The 26,966-nt window shown below is 37.0% G+C and overlaps 1 long non-coding RNA gene across 2 annotated transcripts in view; it reads right to left on the bottom strand.

Moving 5' to 3' along the window:
- The window catches only part of LOC115302746, a 60,817-nt gene extending 33,945 nt beyond the window's left edge, over window positions 1-26,872 (bottom strand). For both annotated transcript variants that reach the window (XR_003913613.1, XR_003913614.1), the window contains exons 1-2: window positions 26,824-26,872; window positions 17,556-17,685 (exon numbers count right to left, since the gene is read on the bottom strand). This is a non-coding gene — a long non-coding RNA (uncharacterized LOC115302746). The remainder of the gene's footprint in view (window positions 1-17,555; window positions 17,686-26,823) is intronic.
- Window positions 26,873-26,966: the final 94 nt, after the last annotated feature.

Here is a 26,966-nt window from a genome sequence, read left to right as displayed (position 1 = left end):
CGTAGTCTTTATTTTTAATGTATGTGGGTTTTTTTTTTTCAATAGAGTACACAGTCCTTTCATGTCTCTTTTTTCCTTCTGCAAATTGGCATTTTCTGTCTTCTAGGAGTCTCATTACCATCCAATGATTTGTCTCCACTTCTCAATAAAGGCACTAAACTGGGCCCCCCCCCAAAAACACACACCTTTCTATATAGCACTTTTCGTTCCCTGCACCTTCCTCCATGTGGTCTTTTATGGCTTCAATAGCTCTCAAGTGTCAACAGAGACCTGAAACTTTTCAACCGTTGGCTGCCTATCTCATTCACCCTGAGTTCCTCCCAGGCAGCAGAATGGAATGTGTCGAAGCACCTGATTGGCTCCCGGACAGAGCATTCATTCTCTAGGAATGCCCTGTAGATACCAATTGAAACTGTATCATCCATAAAAGTAATCCATAGACCCATTTGCTTTTCATTTTTGGCTTATGATAGCAATAATGACTATAACACAGGGCCCAGGAATTGATGACCAGCTGGGGTTAATGGCCCTTGGCTGCACTGTGGGCTATCAACTCCCCCAGCTGGTCATTAATCCCCAAGAAATGCCCCATACCTTGATCGTTATTACTTAATTAATGCCTCTTTCACTTTCGGCCTAAGTGGTCAGAGCACTGTAACCCTAACAGCAGCTTGCAGTCGGAACTGTGTATTTCCACTCAAATACTAGAATTCTCTATGGCTGCATACATATTTTAAATTTTCCTAGAATAGCTGATTACGTTTGCCTGGCGCTTTACCCCCTCCCTCTTGCAAAAGGGGAGGATCATGGTGGTGAGGTATTTTTCAAGTGAAAATTTGCTACTTGCCCACCAGAGTTACAAGGTCAAAAGGAAAGTTGAATGTGTTCATCTAGCCTTTTGTTTTTAGGTCATCAGGATTGGCTTTTCCCCCCTTTTTTTCAGAGATCTAAATACAGAAATAAAGGGGAAGATAGAGGGGAGTATCACTTCTGAAGTTGTTTAGTACAGATTTCACAGTCCTTGAAATGGGATAACAATGGAATTGATCCTGCTGTTGTAAAACTCCAAGTGCTTTCATAACTAGTTAAATAACACCTGAAATAAATATTCTGTTAGTATTAACATTATTATGTATCACATTTTCAGGTTGCTGTAAACTTTCACCAAATAATGAGTCACCAGGCTGAGAAAGGAAATAGATTTTGTTTGATTTGGTGTGACTGGCAAATGTGACTAAAGAAAATATATAAGAAGAGTTTTGTCTAAGCACACAATTACCACAAGGAACGAGCCAGATGCTGCTTTGGGTTAGCTGGGTTTATATACAAAGACCTGCCTGTTTATGAACTAGATCCTGACCCCGAGTGATTGTAACTTCTTCTGTGTCCAGTTAATGTCTACAATTATTCTCAGCAAAAGCATAAAAGAAATGCAATCCTTCTCTCCTCTCTGTATTCTGAGAGAAACTGATGTTATCTGCAGAAATATGTTTCTAAGAGATTAGCAGTGATTCATGACCATCAGCGGCTCAAGTGTGTGGACCAATGTAGAGATCATTGGAAAGATCCAGACTGTAATGCTTTATCTTAAAATTTACTTAGAGAATCACACATCTCCAGGATGAATGTTACAAGTAGAAATGTACTCTCATCACTAGAATCCCTGAATCTTAAGACTGGACAAAGCATTTATGGTCCTTTGGCCCCTTGACTCAACTTCACACAGGATTAAGCATAAACTAACTAACTCCTATAGATAAAAATCTATCCAGAATATAGTTGTATCCTAATGTATCTTAATGATAAACTATTGTAACTGGTGGGCGATTTTTCCTCGTACTCAAGTTTGAATTTTCTCTTCTTCCATCTTAAGTTCAGATGGAAATTCCTTGTATAGCCTTGAAGATTTTTATTCAATTGCATTTTCTTCTAGGCCCTTAAAGAAACAAAGTACCAATTCCTTTAGCCTTTCTTCTGAAGTTTTATTTCCCTGCAAATTCTCATCTGTCCCTAGCACCTTTCAGTTTCCTAAGATCTGCTTTTGGTTGTGTGTGTGTAGATTCTGTGATGGTCAAATGTTAATTAAGATCTGAATAATGCAAGGCATTAATCAAGGATTGCCTCATGGATCATGATGCCTGCAGTGAATCACAAAATATTAGAGTCTACATCCTTTGCTTTTGATAACCTGTCAAATACCTGAATGGCCTCAATATGGGCACCGTACCTCATTTTTGCCGATCCTTTTATTCTGTAAGTACAGGAAGAGTATTTACTGTGATTGCACATTGCACTAGGCACGGAGTATACAGAGATTCAAATAACAACAAAAAAGGCAGAGTCCATGCCAGGACGGAATTTGCAAATGACTGTAGGAGATACACAGAGAGACATAGTTCAGATCAACAGAACTGTCCATAACAGAAGGTTCAGAGGACCATGGAGAAACGAGGAGGGGCACCTGACTCCACCTGAAGAGTTAGGGATCTTCCCTCCACTAGAAATGTAAGGAGGTAATGAAAAGTGAAAGGAAGAGTATTCCCGGGGGAGGGAACAGGATTTATAAAGGCACAAAGAGATGAAAATAGGTGTTCAAGACAAATGATCCAGATGTTGTCATTCCTATTGGTTGTATGGCCTCTACTGCTTACTTAATAAATTTCCACGTTAGTTCTTGTTGAAACTTCCCAACTCTGATCCTTTTCCTTTTTCTGTATACCATTTTCCACCTGCCTCACTATAATCCTCTCATTTCTGCAGCTAATTTTCTGGCAGGTCTGGCTTCCAGGGTTATCTCTGTCCCTGTCTGATCAGCCTGATAAGCTCTGTGCTTCCATTCAGAATCTCAACTTAGCCCTATTTGAGACATTTGTAAGGTGGCGTTAGTCCAACAGTTACACATCCCAGACTTGCAGCTTATTGTAAACTACCATGTATTGTTGATTTGGGCCAACTTATACATCCAGTAACACAGTTAATTCTATTGCTCTGTTTAAATCCAGCCAATCTTTTCCAAATATGTATATTATTTTGTTCTTTTGCAACTTTAACCTATTTCCAGGCTTAAACTTCAACGTGAGTTATGTTCACCATAAGGAAACTGCATGTCATCTACTTCATCATTGATAAAAATGTTACACACTAATAAGAGTGTAGAATACTCTTGGCTGTGGAAATTGTTCACATTTTATTTTCTAGTACCTGGGTTACAAATGAAGCAGTCTTGCTTACATTTCTTTAGTCACATGCCATATAAAATTGAAGATGATTAAGAGAATAACTAAGTCTACAGAGTAATTCTAAATATCCCATACATTCTATTTAAAATTACAATTTAATTCTAAAAGCTAAAGCATTGTCTGAAATATGTAAATTATTATAGCTCATAGGTTATAATAGCAAAAATGTAAATCCAGCCATATGCAAAGGATTCGTTTAAAAACATTCAATAAACTTGGTATTTTAGAATAATTTTGGGACTATAGAAAAATTTCAAAAATGTTAGAGAGTTTCCATTTACCCCACACCCACTTAGTACAATACATTTGTCATAACTAATACCAACAGTGATACTTTAGTAATAACGAAGGTTCATTCTTTATTTAGACTTCCTTACTTTTTGCCTAATGCCCTTGTTTGGTTTCAGCATCCCCTCCAGGATACTGCATTTTTAGTTGTAAAATCTCTTTAGGCTCCTCTGGACAATGGATATTTCTCAGGCTTTTTTTTGATGACCGTGCGAGTTTTGAGGAGTACTGGCCAGGTATTTCACACAATGTCCTTTAATTTAGGTTTTCCCAGTGTCTTTCTCATGGCTAGACAGAGGTTATGGGATTTAGGAAGGAAGACCACAGAGGTAATTTGTCATTCTCATCACATGGTATCAAGGATATATCCTATCAAAGTGATCACTGATTACTGATGACTTATCGACATGGCTTATCATGTAACCTTGACCGCCAGGCAAAGGTAGTTTGTTGGTTTCCCCACTGTCAAGTTATTTTTGTCTACTTTTACTTTTAGTAAAAGTAGAATCCATATAAGCATCTTACAGTTAGGAAGTAGAATTATGTTCCACCTCCTCAAGGGGGAATATCTACAGAAATTAATTGGAATTGTTCAGTAGACACTTTTTTAATGTACAAAATTCATTCAGTAATAACTGTATATAATCTATCACTACTTGTATTTTAAAAAAGACAATAGATAGATCAATAGAGAGAGACAGGGGTGTGTTCAAGACTATGGAATGAATATGGAGGGACACATAAGAAACCAAGAACATTTGTCTTTGGGAGGAGGTAGTGAAGTGGGATGGGAAGACCCTTCATTTGCAACTGAATATAATGTACAATTTCCAGTTTCTAAAATTTACTCTGTCCTATTTTTTTAATTCTTTAAAATGTAAAAGGTAATCGTCTATGAGACTAGGTAAAAAGAGTGGAAAGGAGAAAGGAATAGTCACATTATTTTATGGATATTGTTTTTATAATGAAGGAAAGTATCAGATCGTGCTCTTAATGATCATTTTCACCACCTCAAGACAGATCCCAGTGTGTGTTTCAGTGTACACAAGTGAAAAGCCACTGTTAGTGGTTGGTTTTATTAATGAATAGTGTATGCCAGAGTTGTGTGTCTGTGTTTGGTAGTAGCAATTGGGCAAGAGAATCAATAGCCTGATTAAAAACAGAAAACCCAAGAGACTTCTAAACTTAAAAAGTTGCTACTCTATTTTAGTACATGTCACTGAATGCACAAACTATCCTGGTCACCAGATTTACTAGGAGAATTGCCCTCCATTTAGGTTTCAATAAAGATGAATATTGGCATTGATAAAGAGAAACACCGGGCTATGTTATTCCCTGGAAAGGTGCTTTGCTCTATTTTGTATGACCAGTGATTCTCAAGAGATAAATAATTTGAGTTTTGTCTCACAGATGCATTACAGAAATACTATCTTTTTTTGTTTTGCATTTGTACTGGAGTAAGCTTTCACCATTCCACATAAGATCACTACATTTGAGAATGGGGTTATGTTTTTCAATGGGTCATGAAAGAGAAGAAACTAAAGGACTAAATAGAAAAATGATACTCTTCGATATTGGGAAGCAAGATGTTATGGCAAGAATTAACAAAGGTGAAATAAGAAGAACTAATACAGGTTAAATAAGAAGAATTATCAAAAAGAAACCTAACTAAAAGTGTCTGACTTGAAAAGAGAGAAAAAGAGGGAGGGAGAGGGAGAGGGGGAGAAGGAGAGGGACAGATAAAAAAAAATTAGAATCGACCATTTCTGACTGGTGAGAAGGGAGAAATAGACAAGGAGAAGAAAACAGATCCCTTAACTCCCTGAGAGCAGGACTCTTTGGATTTTATATAGCTTTCCACACAGAGCTTTGCATAGATTAAGCACGCTTTTAATATTGATTGCTTGGCTTTCTATAGACTGTGATGGTATCTAAAGATGCAGATTTTTTTTACACGATACATAACTAGTCAAATAGAAAAAGGAAAAATTCCTAAGACTGATCAAGGAAAATAGGTCAGAGAAACAAGCATAGAGTAACATGTTTTTAGAAAGGTGGGCTGTTGGGAACCACACATATTAGACTCTGTGGTCATCTCAAGAAGGCAAAGCTTCCCTTCAGTTAAATGCATATGATCTGAAACATCTTTTTAAAATTATATCCATGATCATTAGTTAGACAAAGCCCACACTATATAAAATTCGATGCCAAATTTAAACTAATAGCAAATGAGCTCTCTGTGCTGTCCCTGCCACACATAGTATAATAAACTGGCCGTTCTTTAATTGAGAGGAGACCATAACTTAATCCCTATGCCAGCCCACTATAAAATTTTATCAGCGCTGCTCCAGTAGGGGTGAATACGGGAGTAATGTTGTCTCCCCCTAATACGTTATTTTAGATCAGTGTCAGATTCACAATTGGAACTAAAAAGTCTTTTAAGATGAAGCCCTTACTCCAACTTTAGCAATAATTGCAACAAATTTAAAATTTATATATGGCAAAGTCTAGCAAATTAGGTGGCATTTGAATGAATGCATTGCATATCCCTAAAATCCTAAGTGAATAACATGCCTGGTGGGGGGGAAGATTTAACTGATTGAAAAGAACAAAGTCATTTTAATTTCTAGAAAATGTGTTAGTTACTAGGGTATATAGTGGCTGGCATACAAATTATCTTAGTCAGATTATATTTTGAGATACAAGATAAGTATTTTTATTGCAATTATACCATTGAATGGGATTAGGTCATATGGATTTTGGTCTAAAAACAGAATGTATTCCATCTAATGTTTCAGTATTTCTAGAAGATAAGACTATGTCGTTAGGAACTACATATTGATTTTAATTAGAACAGGCATGCCGCCATTAATATGAGTTGTGATGCCACTAAGGCAGTCGTCGAGGGAGGATTAATTAATTAATTGTAAATTAATTAATTGAGAGTGAATCAAATCAACCTAAGAAAATGAATACAGAACTTGAGGAGGGGAGTTAAACTCAAAACAGATTGAAAGCCCAGGACAATTTAAATTGTTCATCAAGGCTGGAGAAAATTAAGCAACTCATTAAAAGAGAGTACCTGTTGTTTTTAAGAAAGCAAATAATAAAGCAATAAATTAAGTTCCAATGTAGTCCTTAAAAATAAGATATGAAATTCTAAAACCTACTGAGATTTTCTCACTCCATGTTTTAGACCCAGAAAAATGATTTGTAGTGTGGGGCACTCAGTAACACTCATCACAAATTTCACCACTTCGTTTTCTGTTCATAGTTAAAGAAGAAACTCACTCAGATGCTTAAAAGGAAATGAATACACTAAATTGAAGGAAAAATGTATTATAAACAGAGAGTTGTGCCCCTTTTCTTATGGGTTTCCCTCTAGTTGCTGAATTCCAGTGTTTATGAAACTCAGTGTTTCAGGACTGATCAACATCAATGGTTGACTGAAAGTGAGGTTGATATCTGGAGAAGAAATATTAAGTGTAAACAAACCTTACAAATTCAACTATGCATACTGTACATATAGGTGGGGAAAAACTAATAATAGTATATTACAATGAAAATATTTGCATTATAGGGTGATATTTTTATTTTAAAATGTGTTTAATATTTCTGTGCCCACCCCTGCACACACACACACAAATCAAGTTTTCTAATGACCAATGAGGAGTATGTGTCAATTAAAACTTAATTAGCTGGAATTGGGATAAAATATCCCAAAATGAAAATTAAAGTCAGATGTGTATGATTCTGATTTAAAACAAAACAAAACAAACCCTATTTTAGGTAGTCCTCACTTAAAAAATTATTTTGTTGTTGTTTTAACATTTATTTATTTTTGAGAGACAAAGAGAGACAGAGCACAAGCAAGGGAAGGGAGAAGAGAGGGAAACAGAATCCGAAGCAGGCTCCAGGTTCTGAGCTGTGAGCACAGAGCCCGAAGCAGGGTTCAGACTCACAAACCACAAGATCATGACCTGAGCTGAGGTCGGATGTTTAGCCAACCCAGGCTTTCCTCGGTAGTCCTCACTTTTAAACAATGCCCTTCCAGTAACAAGGGATTAAAAATGCTACAAAGAAAAATTATATTTTCCTTGGCAGTACCTGCCTGCAAATAGGATGTTACCCCTGCTAAAATATGAGCAGACACTAACAGTAATAAGCAGTCGTATACTTTTTTAAAAGTCTATTTATTTACCTGAGAGAGAAAGAGAGAGAGAGAGAGACTGGGTGGAGGAAGGGCAGAGAGAGGGAGAGAGTGAATCTCAATCAGGCTCTGCACTGTCAGCACAGAGCCCCATGCGGGGACTGATCTCACAAACAGAGAAATCATGACCTGAGCCACAACCACGAGTCAGATGCTTAACTGACTGAGCCACCCAGGTGCCCCAGCAGTGCTCTACTTTATTAGATCTTTGTTATATATCATCAATGAACAGAGTGGCAAAGTGTCAAGTGGTCAGAAAAGGGAATACGTATATTTGCTCTTAACAGGTTTATGGACCACTTTGGTTCAATGAACACACTGTATTACAGCACAAACTTCTCTGACTTAACCCTAAAGGCAGGGTATGACATGGACCTGCCTATAGTAACTACCTATAATCACAGAAAATCAGCTGCCCTTCGTCCTAGACTAGTTGACAGTGAACCTGTAGTAACTGCAAAAGGGCACTGTAATTTCTCACGTATGATTTAGTTTCTTAATTAAACAACTATTTACTGTGCATATACTATGACTCATGCACTGTTTAGGAGACTGGGATATATTGGTAAATATATGCTTCTGCCCTTGAGAAGTGCATATTCTAGCAGGTTGACACAGAAAAGAAAACAAAACAAGGTAAGCATAATAAATAAGGAATGTATTATATTAGAAATAGGTTGGTGATAAGAAAAGGTAGATCAAGGTATGGAGAACTGGAAAAAAGGAAAAAAATTTTAAATGGGGTGAACAGGGTAGTAATTGAGAAAGTCATATTTAGAATGTTCTTATTCCAGATAAAAGACACCGAGGAAAATTCTAAAATCAGTGCCTGCCTGGCATGTTCAGGGAACGGCAAGGTGGAGTAGATAAGTAAAAAATGTTAAAGAGCAAACAGAGGGCCAAGGCATGTGGACCTTGCAGACCACTGTCAAGACTGACTTTTTTCCTGAGTAAAAGAGGAAAACATGATATAGTTTCAGGGCAGAGAACTGATATCATGCTACTTATACTTCAAAAGGATCACCATGCCTGCTCTCGTGCTGGTAAGGAGACTAGCGCAGAAGCAGAGAGACCAGTGAGCTGGATGTTGTGATCATCTAGAAGAAAAATGATGATAGTTCAAATCAGAGTGGTCCCTATAGAGACAACAATCCAATTGGAATGTATTAAGATGGTAGCACCAACAGGCTTTGCTACTGTAGCAGATGCGGGAGAAAGAGGGTATATCAAGGGTACACTAAGGTGTATGGCCTGAGCACTTGCAAGGATTGCATTGCTTTCAGCTGAGACGGGGAGCAAGTTTAGGAGGAAAAGTATGATATTCAGATCTGGGCGTGTTGAGGTTGAGATGTCTAATAGAGATTTTAAAAGAAATATAAAGTAGACAGTTGAATTTACGAATCTGGAGGAAAGGGGTCTGAAGGAGATGTACAAATTTGGGACGCTGGGCGTAAAAATAGTATTTAATGCCATGATGTTGGATGATATCACCAAGGGAATGAGTGTTGACAGAGAATTGATGGAGACTAAAGACTAAGCACGGGATCAAACCAGCATTCTAGTCTTTGAAGAAAAGAGGAGGAATAGACGAAAATGATTGATTCGGGACACCTGGGTGGCTCAGTCGGCTAAGCCTCCAACTTTGGCTCAGGTCATGATCTCATGGTATGGGAGTTTGAGGCCTGCATTGGTTGCTGTGCTGTCAGCTCAGAGCCAATTTAGGATCCTCTTTAGCCTTCTCTCTGTCTCTCTGTCTCTTTGTCTCTCTCTCTCTCTTTCTTAAAAATGAATAAACATTAAAAAAAGATTGATGGATTGACCAGGAAGGTAGGAAGAAACCTGACAGAGTGTGGGGTCCTGGAAGCAAAAGTGAAGAAAATGTCTCCAGGTAGGAGTAATCAAATAAGTTGATATCTAGTTGTGAATGAGTGGAATAGATTCATAAAATGTGGAAATCACTCATTAGAATTAAATTAAGATCACTTATCAGCAAAGTTTCATATCACAAGCTCTAGAGTGAGATGAGGATTCAAATCCCAACTTCAACACTCACTATCTTCAGCTAGTTCCTTCATGATTTTTGAAACTGGTTTCCCAGACATCTGTCTCACTGTGAGATTCAGTGAAATAACTTGTGTAGAATCACCTATGAAATGTTTGTGAAGTAATAGGTACTTCCCATTTTAAATATAACATGTAGTACAAATAATACAAATATTAATATGAACCCATATTATTTCATTATAGAATTATATTGTTCATCATATGTCACATGACTTCTGCTATTTGCTTTAGTACTCATAATTCATTTACTCATTTGTTCTTCTAGCATCAAATATCCTTTAGCATTTACTCTTTACCAAGCACTGGCACCTAAGAAAACAAACATAGGCAAGGCAGGGAATTGATCATTCCTGTAATTTAAAGTCACCAGACTCTAGAACCAATACTCTATGGAATCTATTTCCCCATTTCATGTGAGAAATTTGAGCATAGTCTCTATCACTTACCAGGTAGGTGACCTTAATATAAATAAGTCACTCAAATTTTCTTACCCTCAGAAAAATGGAGGCACATTGTCTCTATTTGCAAGGTGGTTAGAAAGATTAGCAGATACATTAGATATTTTGGCATCTGTTACTAGGCATCCACAGTATAGATCTTAGTACTATAAATTCTAGACATTCTGTCAAAAAGAATATGGACTTTCTTTTTTTTTAATTTGTTTTAAAATTTTTTATTTATTTTTGAGCGACAGAGAGAGACAGCACGAGCAGGGGAGGGTCAAAGAGAGATGGAGACACAGAATCTGAAGCAGGCTCCAGGCTCTGAGATGTCAGCACAGAGCCCAACACAGGGCTCCAACCCATGAACCATGAGATCATGAGCTGAGCTGAAACCAGACACTTAGCCGACTGAGCCACGCAGGCGCCCCTGGACTTTCTTGAAGTAAATAATTTGTGGTTTTCACTCTTACTGAACATTGACAAGCGTTTAAGACAACATAAACGGACACTCTGATAAACAATATATATATTTATATTTACTTTACTCATTTTATTTCACAAAGAATTTGAGACAGTTTCAAAGGGGATCATGTAGGGGCATCTGGGTGGCTCAGTCAGTTAAGAGTCTTACTCTTGATTTTGGCTCAGGTCATGATCTCACGGTTCATGGGATCAGGCCCTGCACTGGGCTCTGTGCTGAGATCATGGAGTCTGCATGGGATTCTCTCCCTTCTCCTCTCTCTGCCTCTCCCCTACTCACTCTCTCCCAAAATAAATAGTCTTAAAAAAAAACAAAGGAGATTATGTAAAGTGATAATAATGATAGAAAAAGAAAATAAAAAATGCATATATACAAAACATATACATGCTTTCATGCTCATTTAATTTTTACTGTGCATTTTCAAATTTAATTCTGAGCTTCCTGGAAGCCAACCCTAAAGGAAAATATCAGTTAAAAGTCTCATGATCAACAAAAAAGAGTCTAGATTTTCATTAAAAAAAACAAAGCTTGCTTAGCTTTAAACTCTAAAAGATATTTCTTAATCCAGACTTCATATAGGATAAAAGAAGAGATAAAGGGAGTGAGACAGATTGTAACTGTAATTATTTTTTGTAACAAATGTAGTTATGAATTTTATAGAAATGTTTCTTGTAATATTTTTCATTAAAAATTGAGTTGTTGAGTAATAATTCTGTGACAAGCTGACTCAATGTAGTGCACATGTGGTAATATCCGCCTCCCTGAGAACCCAAAAATGCTCTCTAGTTTTCTGCGTGCATCTTTTCACCTCTAACATATTTTTTAATGTTTATTTTTGAGAGAAGAGAGACAGAGTGTGAGTGGGAGAAGTGTAGAGAGAGAGGGAGACACAGAATCCAAAGACAGCTCCAGGCTCCGAGCCGTCAGCCCAGAGCCCAATGCGGGGCTCAAACTCTTGAGCTGCAGGATCATGGCCTGAGCAGAAGTCAGATGCCCAACTGACTGAGCCACCCAGGCGCCCCACCCCTAACACATTTATATGCATGTTTGTTTAATTATAAGCTATATATAATACATGCATAGACATATATATTTCACTATATTTACACCAATTTAGAGTTTTTAAAGGAATAGATGAGCCTTAAATTATCTTTAACAAATATCACTTTTCGTCTCAGATTTTCAACGGGAGCAGGACGGTAGACAAAGACCTAAGGACCTGTGTGCCGTATTTCGAGATGAGGATAGAGGAATACCATCTATTTTTTTCAGAGGAATATTCTTTAGAAACCAAACTAACACAGTAAGCTTAATGTTCTATTAGAAATACTGTGGCTTTTCCAGAATTTTCACATTGTGGACATCCAGGGCGTTCCCTCACCACCACATGACATTAATATTCAAGAGGGTTTACAGACAATAACCAGAATTTTTCTCAGGGAAAATTTTTTGTCAGTTACCACATGAGCAAATAAACCTTTGAAGTTCCAATGATCAGCTCTGCTGAAGATGTGTCTTTCTAAGGATATGCCACGATTGGTTTCTTTATGTAAACCCAGGTGTTCTTAAAGGCCTCCTGGGCCTGATTCACATGTGAAAAAAGAACCTCCAAGCACTGCTACTTCCAATTCTCTTAGAAATTTCTAGCATTTTAGCTTGCAAGTATATTTCCCTTTAGTTGTCTTTTTTGTTCAGTTGTTTTTGTTGCTGCTGCTGCTCTTGTTAGTTTTCCCTCCTTTTTAAAAGTTCTTGGCCAATCCTGGTTTTCCTCCAAGGATGCACTTGATGCTATTGGGGAAGTGTCAGAAATAATGAAGAAAAATCCTAACATACTGTCCAACTGAAGTCCATCTTTTGAAATGAAAAACATTCATAATGAAAATGAGTTGACAGCTTACTTGATGATATTTACAGCTGGATATGACGTCAATCGGAAGGAGAGTACAGATCAATTTTAATGGCAAGCAGCTAAGCACGCTTATTGATCTGGCAGCTTGCTACTCTACAAATGGCAAAGACCATTAATATGCTAGCACCAGGGACATGGGAGAAGCATAAAACAACAAGTGACTTTGAGCCTTTAAAGTAGATAATTTAAGAGTGCTGATTTGATGATCACAAGGGAAAGTGTGAATTCATGATTTAACCTCCATTCACTACCTCTCAACTAAAAATTGATCGCCATGCTAGGAGTCATATTTCATTTGAGAGAAATTTAATATATTTCCTAATTTCCTCCTTAAGCCCTTTGCTTTAAGGGATGCCATTTGCTGTCTTGCTAATCCTAAAGTAGAGGTTTTTTTTTTTTTTCCTGGAAGAACAGAATCATTTCTGCTAGAGCAGAATGACCATGTATGTGAAATATGAATCAAAAGTATATAAGAATATCATGCATCCCACTTGTCTGTTTCCATATTTCTTTTCTACCCTATAAGGACAATAGCATTAGTCCCTCCCTGGAATATAAAAATGGCTAAGATCATGTCTATTAAGTGCTGCTAGCAGACATTTATTTTAGGAACAGTAAAAGCTGTCAGTAGTACCCACACAGTAGTCAATATTACAAATATATATCACTTGAATGTGGCCGCTGCTATTGAGACTAAACTTTTCCTAGTCCGGAAGAGATGTGAATACCCTGCTGATCACCAAATAAACTTTTCATTCAGACATCTCACATTGTATTTTAATATACCTAATGGAGTCTAACCAAATGGATGTTAGGTGGGCTGTCTGGAATAATGAACTTCTTAACCTCTAGAGATGCAGTACATCTGCTCAGATCAAAATGTGTTATTTATGAGGCTCCCACACTCTGGAGACATATGTACAGTACCAATGTGAAAATAACAAGTTTCAAACTCTTCAAACGATTCCTAGGCAGCCAGTGAGGAAGCATTAACCCTCACTATGTGGAATGAATCTTTCTTCAAATCTGCTAATGGTTCAAATCCTCAGTAATAGTATGTGATATACAAAGACTTTACTTGGTCACTGTTGGAAGGGAAAATAATAACTTTCAACTTGAAGAGCTTTGTGCTTTCTTGCGTAAGTCTAAATGGCCCATGAAGGTAAGAGTAGAGAAGAACCAAGTCAGGAGTTCATGGTAATTTATGACTTCTTATAATCAAGTCTTTGTTTCCTTCTACTTCTCAGTGTTGACAGATTAAAATCCATTTTTGGTGTGGTCTTATCAGAAATAAAAAAACAACTATGAATTTCACCTAGATACATATTCTCTATACCTATTGACTAACTGACTCAGTGACAACCTTTGTAAGGAATTTGAAGCTTCCAAGCCATTTGTAAATCTTAGTCATAATCTCCAATGGAAAAAGACAGTTCTAAATAATACTTATAAAACTTCTAGTCCTCTTCTATTTTCTGAATACCAGTCCTACTTTTTCTCCCTCTTATTCTCCCTATCACTTTGTTTGCTAAGAGTATTACTTCAATCTCTGGAAAAGTTTAGGTAAAACAAAAACAATTGCTTTCATTGAAAGCACATATGCTATTAATATTTTCTCTGTGAATTGGATGTAGAAGTAATCCCTAAAATGTAGACAGGTAACTTATTTCAGCATACCTTGCTATAAAATAACTCAACATTAGGATTACTAATATTTATATTGCTTAAAAACATGATAAAATTCAATCACTTATCTCAAAAACCCATTGAAAAGCTAAATGAGTTAACACTAACAAGCATCAGAATATGAAATGTATATCTCATATATTAAATAAGAAAGGTGTTAAAATTATTCAATATTATAAAATAATATTTGTTCAATCTTCAATTAAACATTTTACATTTATAAAAATGTTTAAATATTAAAGGTATTAAAAAGGAGAATCCCAGATACAGTGACTGCTGTTCAGAACCTGCTCAAATTGCCTTCCTGGGGTCTGTGAGCTACTGTGAGTATTGTGAAATAGCCTTTGACTTAAAGAGAGCCGCTAAGCCTGGGAAATTACACACACACTCACACACACACACACACTCTCACACACTCATAGGGTTGCATGAGCAACCCTCACCCAATGACTGATTCGTGTGGAGGTACAAAAGGTCAGCTTCTTACCTCATTGTGAGAGACCAAATCTAAGGTACACAATACTTCAGAATGCCCTGTGGGATCTAGCTTAGAACCACATCCTTCCTTAGATCCTTTCCCTATCATATTCTCCTTCCTCTCTTCCTTTCTCCTAAAAGCATTCTCTCAATAAACAATATGCCCCAAAATTCCTGTCTCAGGCTCTGCTTCTAGAGTACCCAAACAAGATACCAAGTAAGTGCTAGATTCTCAAACACAAGGAAGAAAAGAGAACGTTCTTCAGAAGTCCTTCCCCAATAAAGAGAATCCCAGCAACAGTTTTAATTTGTTTTGTTTTGTTTCTAATAGGCAGTGCTGGGAAAAGGTTGATGTAATAAAGTGAAACCGTGGCAGGTGGCTGAGTAATTTCATACACAGAATTCAAATTTCCAGCTTCAGAAATTTTAGCTTAGTATGGGCTCCTACTTTGATACCCAGCCTTCTGACATCCGCTAATGTTCCAGTGGCAGCTTTGCCGAGGGTTATTTCTGAACTCAGCACATGCAGATCACTCATCTTCCCTCTTTATTCAGCCTCTCTGACACCCTATTCAATATTTTATGTTATTTTATCCATCAGTTCTAGGATAAGGTTTTGAGCAGTACTATATACACAGTGGGAATTGTTAAATATCTGTTAAATCTACTCATTTGGCTCTATGAATCAGTAATTGAGGTCTATGAGAGAAAGCAGGAAAAGCGCTGTCCATTTAACTAGAAGAAGGGTAACTGCACAAGTAGACAAAGAAGACTGGGAAATCACATATTCTCATATAGTTTCTAAAGCAAGAGCCAGAGACCCATCCCTAGTCATTGTCACTGGCTCCAACGCGTACTAGAGACAAGGGAGGGTGCCAACATTAAATTACTCATGACTCTTCTTGACCCCAAAAGGAGAATATTTATTTCCCTTCAATTCCCATATGCTGCCCAGAACTGAGCTTCCTGGAATTTCTATTAAGAATCCAGATTACATAGCAATAATTCTCAGGTGCCACAGTCTCCGCTAATACTGAGCTCCAAAAGCAGGACAGCAAAAAAAAAAAAAGACAAGCCACAGGGCAGTCTAGAGCTGTAGAGATTTAGGGACATTTTGAATGGATATGAATTAAGAATAGAATTTGAAAACATGTGGAAATCAAATTTCAGAAATTTAGGGTACAAGAATTACACATTATCTCATTTTTCTACAAGCCAACCTCCTTTCCCTTTCAAGATCTTTCCTCTGATTCTGATGACTTGGAAGAAAGTTTAATCTCACTATATGGCAGGTACGGGAAAGGGGCACCTAGTCCTCTTTTACAAGGTTGGTTAAGTCCCAGGAGATTTACATAGGGCCAGAGATTAAAAAGACATGTGAGTAGGGACGTAGAGAAGGGCGTGCTGGCTGGCAGTCACACGGTGTGTGATTGGCCTGTCCCTGATTCCCAGCCATCAGGCTCCCTGGACCAGTGGTGTCCCTGCAGGGCCTCTGTGAGGCTACTTGGGTGCATATTTCAGCCATCCCCACCTTGAGGTCATCCCAATTACCCAGCCTTTTGGACCGCTTTCACAGGAGTTTACCGACCTCTCTATTCTCATTACTATTCTGTACTTCTCCTCCTCTGCCTGGTCCAGGGGAATCCTTTCTCCTCTAAGATGAAAGCTCTCTCTTTCTCTTAAGGTTTCCCTAAAAAGCATTCTCTTTTTCTTGTAGTTTCATATGTCAGTAGGCCTCAATTTTGAAGACCCAAGTGTTGTCTGCTATTTAGTGGTAAATTTGCCCTAGCGAATATGGGTATATTCCACTCTTGTTCTCTATCTTCGTTTATTTTCTAAGGATCATACTACCTCCAATTAGAAAGGCTAAAATTGAAAGCCCATCACTTTCTTATAGAGGACAAGTTAGTTTCATGATTAAAAAAAAGTTGATGGTCCAACTTGAAGTTCATGGAAGTGCGTTCATATTTAACTTTTCTTACTCATCAGTGGCTCTCCCTTTAAATGTTCACCTGCTTTATTCCTGTGTATTAAACGTCTATTGATGGTAAACTATCTTGCACACCAGAGAGTGTCTGCCAAGTAAGTCCTTAATGTCTCCAAAATCAACAAAGTGGATATAGGACAGTAGAGGCCTGGCAAAGAATAGGAAGCAAATAACACAGGCAATGATTCAAGAGATACTGGTTTAGCCTTCAGACAACATCCAACACTGGCTCGGCTGGCGCCACTTCCAAATCAGTTTCAAAAGTTACCCGTGTCAGAAATGCAAACCAACTCTCTACATCAGGAGAGAAAGCCTTTTTATTCTGTAGAAAACAGAATTCTCCCTTCATGGGGGAAGAAAAGAGTTAAAATCTTTTCTGTTTTGAACTCCCAACTAGTAAAGTTTTTGAGAAATCCTAAGAGAGGGAACGGAACCAAGTCGAAAGTCATTCCCTTTTCTTTTTGATTTATTTCAATCTCTTTTCACAGAGACAGCCATTGAGACAAGTATTTTTTATGTCAACTCACTGAGGACTTGACTGCAGCCATCGGAAAGACGCAATAATTGATTTCAATAATTAATTCCTGCTTGCCGAAGTAATGTTGCTTGTGCACTCCTCCTCGGGCCCCAGTTAAAAGGAACTCAGAGGCAGGAGTGCATAAACAGCTACATTACTTTGGGGAGTGAAAGTCCCCTAACATACTGTAGATTTGGGAAGAGCTTTTAGGCCTGGGGCTATTTGAAGTTAATTCCTAGAGAGTCTGCTCTTACCTCATGTTGGCCATGAGTTTCTAAAACCAATTCAGAGGGGGTAGAAAGCCAAGTGGAGAACTAGGCATCTTTGCCACAATTGATGTCAGCTCCATCAGAAAATCCATCTTCACGGTATATCGAAAGTTCACTGAAAAACAAAAGAGAGAGAGAAATAGTCCTCTGGAAGGTAGAGCTTCAGGAAGAAGGAGAGCTGAAACTAGAAAAAGAATCAGAAAGGAATATCATATCTGAGGGAAACAAATGTGGAAAATGCTACTTGGGAACCCAAATGACCCCGGTCCCTTTGTGTTTAAATGATTTCTACAACCCAGAACCACTTCTAACTGGAGTCAAAAATGTTAAAACAGTCATTTTATGAGCTTTTTTTCAAAAGAGCTAAATAGGCTGTGCTATCTTGTATGCCTAATATAAACAGAAACTAAACTGACTCCATATGACATTATTTTATTACTTCCTCTAAGATATTTCCATACATTTTTAAAAAATAATATTTTGTATGCCTTAACACAACCATGTAAAAATAAAACTCAACTCAGATGCAATATTTTAGAATCTTTATCCTTAATGGCAAGGCTGTTAAATACTCAGATCTTTGCAAATTTATCACTTAAAAATTACTTTAACCACCTCCCCCACCCCAGATTATATGCCCAGCCCCGCTTTGACCCAGACTGTGTCACAACCCAGGCTTTCCACTAATCGGGGAATTTACAATCCCAAACTGATCGGGATGTCAGTGCATTCTTGTTAATGAAGGCCTGTAAAGGACTGGAAAGCACAAATGGAAAGCAGGACCTTATTAGGCCTGGACCATGCGTAGCCATGCCCAGGTATAAGAACCGACCCCTTGTTACTACCTGGTCCCAGGGCGATAAGGTTCCTGATGTAAAGAACAGATTAAAAGTAAAACTAGACCAGATGTTTTTCCTATTAGATGGATTAAGTCAGACCAAACCTAAAATTAGGAAAACACGCAGGGCTGATTTACTGCAGGGCTGCGATGGGAGCTGTGGCCGGTGGCTCCAGAGCCCGCCCTGCGTTTATTAATGGGGCTCTGGGAGTGGGAAGGCCTCACCCCTGACTGCTCTAAAAATGCTGAACGAGGGCTCCAGCCTGGTGATGAAAGCCGCTGTCTGAAGGTGGACCCTTGGCAAAAACAACATTAACATCTACTTCAAATACCGCTGATGGCACAGAGCGGAGATGGAAAGGCTAAGCTTTACTATCTTCTTTAATAAAAACATTCTAGAAGTAAAAGTACCATAGCCCATCTCAAAGCATAATTTTTTTTCTGAAAATACGATCTTGGTATGGGTACAAATATCAACTTCATCAAGTCTCATGTGGACCAAAATCAGACAGTTGAACCAGCGAGTGTTTCTTCACATGCTGAGCTCAGAGAGGGTCTAATGGAGCAGTGCTGTTGTAAGAGTTCGCCAGACCACCCTCACCGGGTGAGAGCGAGCCTGTGTTTAACAAAATAAAGAGTCAGGATGCTCATTCAGAAACTCTGCTGAAACTGCTCGTCCTTTGACCAGATGTAGCTCCTTGCCAAAAACTTGATGCAAGAAAGAACTATTTGAAGAACGGCCTGTTATCTTGAAAGCTTATTTAAAACTATAAATTTGAAGGAAAACTTCAAAATGTGCTTTTTCAGGCAGTGAATTAAGTGCAATATCAAATAGTCCTTTGGACAGGTATACCCTTGGGAGAGTCTGTAAAAGTAAATTTCTTCCTAATTCTGCTAAAGTTGTTCAAACCCTAGGTACTTTTCAGTATCTTTCAGTAAGATTTGTTATTACCATTGTGTGTTTTGGTTTTGCTTTCATTCTGCATCCTCAGAACCAGGTTTAATGCAATAGCAAGGTTTTGTGAATACAAATTCAGACCCAGACTGGAGTTTAATAACTGTGATTTTAGAAATGTCATATAAACTTCTATGAGTCTCAATTTTCTTTTTAGTGAAAATGAGGTCAAACATGCATCTTATAAGAGTGAGGATAAGAGAATGCCTTGTGAACCCTGATGTAAAACCAATAGCCAACAGAGGACATGTACATGGCCAGAAACTGGATACCTAAGCTAGACCAGAAAGCAGGAAGGTAGGAGAAGGGCAACGTCATGGCTTCTAGGGAGTCAAGAAACCAAGCCAAAGGACAAATAAAGGGACACTAAAAAGAAAAAAAAATCTCTCTCTCTCTCTCTCTCAACCTCTAATACACACACACACACACACACACACACACACGCACAAGCTCATAGGGTACATTATTCCAGTTTTGCCCCTTTTTGCTACAACAGGCAAGCTTCAGATAGCAATCGCTATAGGTAAAATAAAATGGCACGACAATTGCTATACTAAAACTTTTAAGCAGGCATTTGGGAAACTAGTTGATTGTATTCATAAACTGTAAGCCAGTAAATGGAAAAATATTCCTTTTGTAGGAACAAGGGTCACCACCTAATTTACTGCACATACTGTGTCAAAAATAGTGCACCTTTATTTTTTGTAACTGAGGGGACACATCAGAAGTCACAGACAGTAACAAGAGTATTTGTTGTATTTGAACATGTTAGTTTGGGCCTCATCTGTGTTGCACCAATGATGAGGCACATCATTTTGAAGTGTTTGACCTTATAAATTATTTTCGTTTGCAGAACACCAGAAATGAGATCTATTCTAAAATGACAGACGATATCCCAAAGTAGACAAGATTAACACATGATTCAAGTGTGGCAGTTAACATAGTAAAATGCCTGCACTGTCATAACGTGCTGATGGTGATGTCACATAATGAAACTTAACTTTGTCTTTCTAGTTCGGCTCTAGACATTTACTATGATTCCAGTTCTTTGAGAAAGGATGTCTAATTCTCCCAAAAAGAAGAAATCTGTCACTTGACAGTCCAAATTAGAGTAAACATATACTAAAAATGTCAGTAATTTGTAATCTTACTTGGACTTAATATTTTCTTCTTAAGTCTAGAATTCCTGCAGCTTTCTCTAGCTTGCAGAGTTAAGTGCAAATTTATGTCTACTGTCAAAACACTTAATCCAGCTTTCTACTATGGTATAAACAAATGTGCTTGTCAAGTGCGAGTTGGGAGTCATGGAGTTGGGGAAGAAATGGGCCATGTATTTATGTGTTTGTAAAAAACTCTCTACGAGACTGTCATCACTCAGAAACTATTGTTTCCTTGAGGATGAGTGACCCCATTCCTAGGAGAAATGGCTCTCTGATTTAGTTACAACTGAATGTTTCTACAGGTAGCTACCTTAAACATTACACAACTGAAAAGACCATTTGCAAACTAGTTCTTCCATAAACTGCATTCTTGGTAAAAAAAAAAAAAGGCTAGTTAATTCATAGCTTGATATAATATAGCTCTAAAAAACACAAACATGTCTGTAATTTCTTGGGATAGAGGTGTATAACGTAGATTTTAAAAAATCTGTCATGAAAAATGAGCAATGAATAGATCTCCTTCTGAGGGGCACATTTTTCCATTAACATTTAGTGTATTCCTATATTTATCTTAGAAAACAAATCATTTTAATAGATGAAACATATTTTGTATCTATTTGGGAACATTCCAAATTAAAAATCAAGTTTTACAGAAGGTGTAGCTTTTGTACTCTTTTTGCAATGGTTGCCACAGTCGGCAGAATCGGATCTTTTGAACTATCCAAATATGTCCTTGCCTCTAGACACGACTATACTTAAACCAGAAAGATGACTGTTCATGCTGTTCTTTAAAACCTCAGAGGAAGCATATAGTCGTTAGATTATCATGGTAACTATGCAATATCTGTGAGTAATATATACAACTGCCTTTTTATGGCTACTGCATTAAGAGTATTTCTGTTCATTCCGTTTTAAATTCTATTCGAATGTAAGTGTGAATTCACTGTTAAATAGATACATAACCTACGTAACTCAAAGGAGAATAGAATGTCAAAGAGTGAAAATTGTTCTCCATGAAAATCTTGTTATATTACTTTGGCAGTATTAAACTGTTAAATTAATAAAAATGGTCAGGTGTAATGCTCTTTATGCAACGGAGTATCTCTGAAAATGTCTGCAAAATGAATTAGACTGAAAGCTTTCTATCTGAAGGAATCATATGGTAAATACTTCATAAAGTAAATAATCTTTTCCATGAATTCAAGTATAGTTTTCCTAAGGTGACACTCACCTATATTCAAGTTTATTTTAACATTTTAATATTCAAGTTGACTGTCACACCACATTGTATTCAACCCTCTTCCACTGGGCCAATGGGAAGTCAAATTTTCTGCTTTATATCTTTTATTAGAGGGTCGTTTTCTCAGTCCTTCATCCATCCAGGCTGCTATAACAAAAATAACATAGGCTGGATGGCTTAAACAATAAACATTTATTTCTCACAGTTCTTGAGATTGCGAAGTCCATGATCAAGACACCAGCAGATTCAGTGTCTCGTAAGACCCTGCCTCCTGACTGGTGGACAGTTGTCTTCCTGGTATGTGCTCACACGGAAGCTAGCTGGCTCTCTCATATTTCCTTATAGCAGGGCACTAATCCCATTGTGTGGTCCCTACTCTCATGACCTAATTACCCCCTACAGGTCTCATCTCCATACACCATCATATTGGAGATTAGGTTTGAACTTTTAAGCTGTGGGAGACATAAACATTTGGCCCATGGCAGTTATTATGAAATTATTTTTCACAAGGTATAATATCATTTGACACAAAATTCAAAAACTATAAGTGGGACTGTGGTGAAAAGTAAGTCACCCTTTGTTATGGTCTTATTGTTGTGAAGGGAATGAATTATGGTCCCCTCCACAACATCCTAATGTTGAGGGGCACCTGGGTGTCTCACTCAGTTGGGCGTCCAACTTCAACTCAGGTCATGATCTCATGGTTGGTGGGTTCAAGCCCTATGTCAGCCTCTGTGCTGACAGCTCAGCACGCACACTTGCACACACACACACACACACACACACACACACACACGGACAAATGAATAAACATTCCTTAAAAATTCATATGTTGAAGATCTAATTTTCAATACCTCTGAATGGAAGACAGAGTCTTTAAAGAGTGTTAAGATAAAATGAGACCAGTCAGATAGGCCTGGATGCAATCTGACTAGTGGCCTTCTAAGAAGAGGACATTTGGACACAAAAGAGACAGGGATGTACACTCACAAAAGAAAGACAGTGTGAGGACACAAGAAAGTGGCCATCTATAAGCCAATGAGAGAGGTCTCAGAAGAAATCAAACCTGCCATCACTTTGATCTTGGACTTTAAGCCTCCAGAACTGTGAGAAAATTATGTATGTTATTCAAGCCACCCAGCCTCTGTTACTTTGTTATGGCGGCCCTAGCAAACTAATACGCCCTTGCCACTCTCCTCAGCCACCTAGTTCCCCTCCCTGGAGGCAACAATTTTAATAGACTCTTATCTAGTGTCCCAAAGAGAGTTTATGCTCTACATCTGGCAAATATACGATACATGCATGAATGTATAATACTATACACTCTACTCTGGATCTATTTCTTTTCACTTAGTAATGTATCATGAAGATCACTTCATATCAAAATGTGCTATTTGATGACTATATAATAATCTTTTGTTGGAATATACTATAATTTATTTAGTCACTTTGCTATTAATAGATATTCAAATTGATGCCAATATTTTGTTATTATAATAAGTATTACAATAAATGTTGGACATATAGTTTCATTTGTGTGAGTATATTTGTAGAATACATTTCTAGAAGTGGAATTTCAGGGCCAACAGATATGTGTATTTTAAATTTATAACAAATTATCAAATGTCTACTGTAGAAATTATATCAATTTAGACTCATACTAAAACAATGTATGAAAGTGTGTGTTTTCCCACAGTCTCACCAGCATGTATAAAACTTTAATGGGGTTTCCCATTATAGGTGAATAGTATTTCTGTTATTACAAATGAACTTAAGCTTTTCAAAACCTTTTTAAGAGCTGTTTGGATTATCTTTTCGGTAAACTGTTCACGTTCCTTTCCCAATGTTTCATTCAGTTGTTGGTAATTTTACTACTAATTTGATAAGTCTTACATATTGAGAACATTAGCTTTTGCTCTATATATTTACAAATTATATTTTCACAATTTACTATTTGTCTTTTGAATGTGTTTTCCCATGCACAGTGAAATGCAAATTTATCATCTTATTTAAGTTTCTAAATTTGGTGTCAGATTTAAAAAGGCTTCCTTTCCCCCCTGAAATTTTGTTTTTAATCTATTTTCTTCTAATAACATAATGATTTCAACTTTACATTTAAATCTTTGATCTATATGAAATATAATTTGTTAAAAGGAGTGAACAAAAATTTTTAATGTTTCTCTCATGATCCCAACACCTCTTATCTAACAAGCAACCTTTTTCTTGTTGATATACAATGTCACACTTATTATATATATGCTATATTTTGAGCTATTTCTGAATATTTGTTCTGTTCCATTGATCTACGTGCATACTCATTTAACTACTAATACAGTTTTAATTATTGCAGCATTATAATATGTTCTGACATCTATAGGATTTAAATCTTCTCATGACTTTACTATTTATGAATTAACCTATTCGTGCATATTTGTTATTCCAAAACCTCTTTTAAATCGGTTTGTCTAGTTGCCAAGAAAATTTTTAGATGCCATGAAATGTCTAAGTTATTTTGGAAGTAATTGATACCTATAACAGATTGTGTGTTTATGTACACTGAAAAATTACTTTCCAGTTACGGCATTTATATATATATATATTAGTAGCATGTTGTTTTCTTTGTATAGCTCTTACATGCTTATTGTTTTGTTTAATGCTAGGTATCTTACCATTTTGTTGCCCTTTTTAAGTGGAATATGGCACATTCAGGGAAAAATACTGAAATCTAAGTATAAATGCAGAAATCATACATCATGACAGAAAAGAAGTTACCAATACATAAAAATTAATCAAATAGTCATCAGACTATTCAGTTGCAACATCTGAGGCTACAAAATGGTGGAATGTCAACTAGAGATTAGTGATGGAGGAAAACAAGTCACATATCAAGATAGAAGATAATTCTAAACATACAATAAATCAGAGGGTAATTACTCAACCCACATCAATAATTATAATACATATTTACATACTATAACCAAATAACAAATGAGCCAAAACTCAGACTTCATAATGAGGAAAGATGAAGAGAAGGAACTAACTTGAATAATGAATTTGAAAAGATGGATAGACAAATAGAGATAGATTAATAGAGACAGACAGATAGGTAGATGCTGTAGGAAAACAGGAAATGTTACATGAGTTTTTACATGCCTTTGGAAAAGTAAGAAACCAAAGGAAATAAAGTATCCTGCTTAATGATGTGATATCTTATTTCTAAATAATAGCAGAAATATATATATATATATATATATATATATTTGAATATGAGAACTGGGAAGAGGGTGTAGCCATGAATGGAAAATCAGAGAGGAATTTTCAAATTAAACATGGAGAAGATAATAGAATAAGTAGCAACTTAAACCAACAAAAAGAAGGAACAGAAAAGAGAGAGGAAAAACGGATTAAATAAATACATAAAGTAAGATGAGAGATATAAAATCAACAAATTTGTCATCACACTAGATAGACTAAAATCATCTATTAAAGATAAAAACTGTCAAATTAGGTCTACAAGAGAAAATCCAGTTCTATGTAGTTATATTACTCATGTAATATACTTAAACTGAAAAAGAAAATTTTAAGAGAGATGTAAAGCAAATGCAAACCAAAAATTTAAAAAAATACAGTAATGGCAATGTTATTAAGAGAGATGATAGAATTCAATAACTTTAATGCTATAACATGGTTAAGTTTTGTTCATATTAGTATGGAAATGGACTAAATAAAGCTAAGCAGGTTTTAGCTGCAGGATGTCTCTCTTAGAACCTAGAATATGCTAAAGCCCCTGACAACATTCCAAGGAGAAGCCAAGTTATACTTGGAATATGATTCCAAGTATAATATTCAGTATTTTCAAAACTTATTTGGTTACTTTTGTGGAGCAAAAAGAAGTAATCTGTGGACTTGCTGGGGCACAGGGCAGGGCTGGGGGCATCGGAAGGATTGCCACATGCTGTCTCCTAAGTATAAAACTGCAGTATCAGCAGCCAGGTTGTTTTCATCCATCTCATGGATCTTGATAAGGGAGTGAGACCACTTTTGATTTTTAAATATTGCTGTGCTCCTTCAACTAGGTGAAAATGTCTAAGAAAAATATGGAAAGCTGTTTAAATATTTCACACTTAATTTTTTTTTTTTTTTGCTGTAGGAAACATTGAAGTCATCTGGGAATGGATGACAGCAAAAACACAATTTAAAAATAAATATGGACACATCATTCATAAAAGTGGAAGCAATTATTTAATGTCTTAGTGCCAAAGACAGAAAAATCCAAACCTCCAGAATACATATCAACAACTAAAAATTGAAGTAGTTTAGTCTGTCTTTTTTCTCAGTGCTTGGAATGGTAAGGAATAATCTCAGAGTGGCATTTCTAAGGATTTTGACTCAGAGGAACACAAGAGTATGACCGACCAGGTATCAAGAAGGTTTTCTTGATTAGGATAGGTTAGCCTATCCTAAGATAGAAGGGTGAAAAAACCCAAATAAATAAAAGGCAAATGACTCATATAAAATAAGTATTTATTTCTTAATCACATGAGTTTCAGGCAGATGTCTTCCTGCCATGTGATGATTCAGGGCCAACGCTCCCTCTCCTTTGTGGCCCCACAGTCCGCTAAGTTCTGTTCACCAATGGCATCCGAAAGCAGAAAGGAGCTGGAGACCGTGAAGCATATACGCCTGCTTCTTGAAAGCCTTGGCTCAGAAGTGGCACAGATCACTTTTCACTTTTTACTCATTAGAACCCAATCAAATGGCTTCACCTAACTGCAGAGAAGGATGGGATATGCTAGGGTTGGGTTATTGGAAAGAAGAAAAAGCATAGATTTTAACAAGCAGCTAGAAGTCTCTCCCACAGAAGACAATCTTCTATCAAGAACGACATTGAAGTTCAACTTTGTAATCTGCAAAACCTAAGGCAAATAGTACAAATAGTCCTTGGAGGATGGCTACCTGGGGATGCAAATAGAAGTAACAAGTATACTTTCCCTGACCAAATAAGTTAGTAAGAGGTATCCTACTGTAAACGAGAAGAGCATTCAGATTCAGCAGCACACCTGAGGACAGTCACCACTGGCACTTTTAACGGAACCACCAGTATTCCAGAAGTGACCTAAGTAACTAATAGAACTGCCTCTATGATACACTGAAGTCCAAATTCTATAATGTAGCCCAAGGCCCTAGTGACTGTATACACAAT

The sequence above is a fragment of the Suricata suricatta genome, chromosome 9 (genome assembly GCF_006229205.1).
Source record: "Suricata suricatta isolate VVHF042 chromosome 9, meerkat_22Aug2017_6uvM2_HiC, whole genome shotgun sequence".
In the NCBI taxonomy this organism is placed as follows: domain Eukaryota; kingdom Metazoa; phylum Chordata; class Mammalia; order Carnivora; family Herpestidae; genus Suricata; species Suricata suricatta.
This window is presented reverse-complemented; position numbering and strand designations above follow the sequence as displayed.